Source organism: Berghia stephanieae, chromosome 8 (genome assembly GCF_034508935.2).
Source record: "Berghia stephanieae isolate SIO BIC M18660-M18661 chromosome 8, UCSD_Bste_1.3, whole genome shotgun sequence".
Classification (NCBI taxonomy): domain Eukaryota; kingdom Metazoa; phylum Mollusca; class Gastropoda; order Nudibranchia; family Aeolidiidae; genus Berghia; species Berghia stephanieae.
In genome coordinates, this window is record NC_088367.1 from 31,929,535 (window position 1) to 31,932,034 (window position 2,500).

At 37.0% G+C, this 2,500-nt stretch overlaps 1 protein-coding gene across 1 annotated transcript in view; it reads right to left on the reverse strand.

The window, feature by feature from the left end:
• LOC144978517 (uncharacterized) overlaps positions 1–2,500 on the reverse strand; it is a 23,207-nt gene that overhangs the window by 20,646 nt on the left and 61 nt on the right. Inside the window, exon 1 of the mRNA XM_078924696.1 lies at positions 2,129–2,500. This exon is cut by the window's right edge and continues 61 nt beyond it. The gene's annotated coding sequence lies outside the window, so the exon portion shown is untranslated. The remainder of the gene's footprint in view (positions 1–2,128) is intronic.

Below are 2,500 nucleotides of genomic sequence, written 5' to 3' on the forward strand. Positions count from 1 at the left end.
ACTTTTTCTTGTAATTATATTCTTTCTTTCTATAAATATCTCTCTCTCTCTCTCTCTCTCTCTCTCTCTCTCTCTCTCTCTCTCTCTCTCTCTCTCTCTCTCTCTCTCTCTCTCTCTCTATAGATAGAATGCGCTTGGCCAAGGAGTTCACAACATTGCCATCCGGAAGTAGAACGGACCAACACACAAACTCTGTGTAACCATGAACTTTTATAATCTGGTTAATACAGTTTAGTGAGAACAACTCACAAACGCGGATGGCAAAAGCAATAACAAAGGCCTGAGTAACGTCATCTTCGAACTATCTATATATATATATATATATATATATATATATATATATATATATATATATATATATATATATATCGTTCTCTCTGCCTACCATTTTTCAATATCTTTCATTTCTGGTCGTCTCCATACCCCCCACCCACCCCCGCCCTACCCCTTTCTCTCATGTTGCATTGATTGATGACAATTAAATCATTTTCTTATATTATTTTATCATTTTCTACAATTTAAAAGCAATTTATTTGTCAACCAACTGAGACCCCAGGGGTCAAGTTCAAGGACAATAGCACCTGGCACAAGCCATTGCTGTACTGCCGAACTCTGGGATAAAAAAAATATACATTTTTTTTTAAATTCTTAAAACTTGGCCAGAAAACCCGTCCTTCAAATATCGATCGATTTGAATGGCCCTCAACTTCGTAAAAACTCTAAAACCTGGGACTTCTAAAATCCCAGGTTTAAGATTTTATTGCCTAGATGAGGGTAATTTAAATCGATCGATATTCGAAGGACGAGTTTTCTGGCCAAATTTTTAAATACATGATTTACCAAAGTACGGCGGCTAACTGGTTAAAATGATGTTTTTTTTAAATACTAAAGAGTACAGCGACAGTTGCTTTGGAAGAGGAAATTGGTTTCCATACAGCTGCTGTCCCCTGGTTACCGTCTGCCCATCGCTCTCTATTCGTCCTTATGTTGTTATGGTCAACCTTTGTCTGTATGTTGTCTGCTCATCCATTTATACATCCATTTATACACCCATCCATCCACTCATCCATGTATCCATCCATCCACTCATACATGTATCTATCCATCCATCCATCCATCCACTCATCCATCCATCCATCTATCCACTTAATCTTTCACTCGTACCGTCTGTCCATCTATAATAACAAAAATAGTCTTTGTAAACCTCGAATTATTAACAGCGGCCATTATTGGGGGTGTGGGACGGAGGGCGGGGCGGGTGGGTGAAGTTTGGTAAATAAAAGGGGTCCGCTGTGATTGTAGTTTGGTTTGTGGTGTGGTATGTACAAGAATGGGTGAGGTGGACCACAGAATCACTGATCTGTGAGATGGACCGTATTGGACCGACGATAATTAACTTTTTTGTGAAAGTTGTGTTTCATTTGGGGGCCGGGGGGGGGGGGGGGGATGATTGGCGTGAATGTATATGGCTCAGGTGTGTGCGCGTGTCTGCGTTTGTCAGTCAGTTTGTATGTGTCCGTGTCTATGCGTGTGTTTGACTTGGTTGGAAAAAAAAAAGTGGTGGTGGGTGGGGGGGGGGGGGGGGGGGGGGGGGGGAAGCGAGTATAACTAACTGAAATTAAAGTCACGCTTTAGAGAGAGAATTTCCCCAACCAAATAAAATAAAAACCAAACCAAAACAAACAAACATGTACCTAGATAAACAGATAATTAAATAAATAATAGCAACAACAGCAACGACAATAATAATAATAATAATAATAATAATAATAATAATAATAATAATAATAATAATATAATAATAATAATAATAATAATAATAATAATAATAATAATAATAATAATAATAATCCGATTTTCTTCGCTGCGATAGCTGTGATAATTTAAGAGATTATTTTTTACCCACAAATATAAAAAAAATATCCGATACGATTTATTTGTTCAATTGGAACTGTATATTTACGTTCTTGACCCCGTGATCAAATTGTCTTTGAGGGCGCAATACTTGAATTAGTAAGAATAATGGATCAAAAGGTAGAGGGCGGAGAGAGAGAGAGAGAGAGAGAGAGAGAGAGAGAGAGAGAGAGAGAGAGAGAGAGAGAGAGTCAGAGAGAGATCATTTACTTACATTCAATCTCAAAGCTGAAAGTATGCGAAATAAGTTATCCAAAATCACAGGTCCGTGGAAACGAACAATAGTCAAGTTGTCAAAAACGTGTATTTCTTCCTTGTGACACTGCGCAACCAATTATGTCAACATTATACAATTCATGTTATGTCCAAATGTCAGTCAATTTTAAATTTCACGTTTTCCTTATCATCAATGAATCAAAGATTTATTTTATTTTCCACTTCTTCAACTGAGATTTTTTTTTTTTTTTCATCTATTAACATGCACATAAGCGTTTACAAATATTACTGAATGTCCTTGAAATATAAAATGTAGAGTCGCCCTACTTCGAAGTGGAGAAGACGAATTAATTTAGTAAGGCAACCGCGA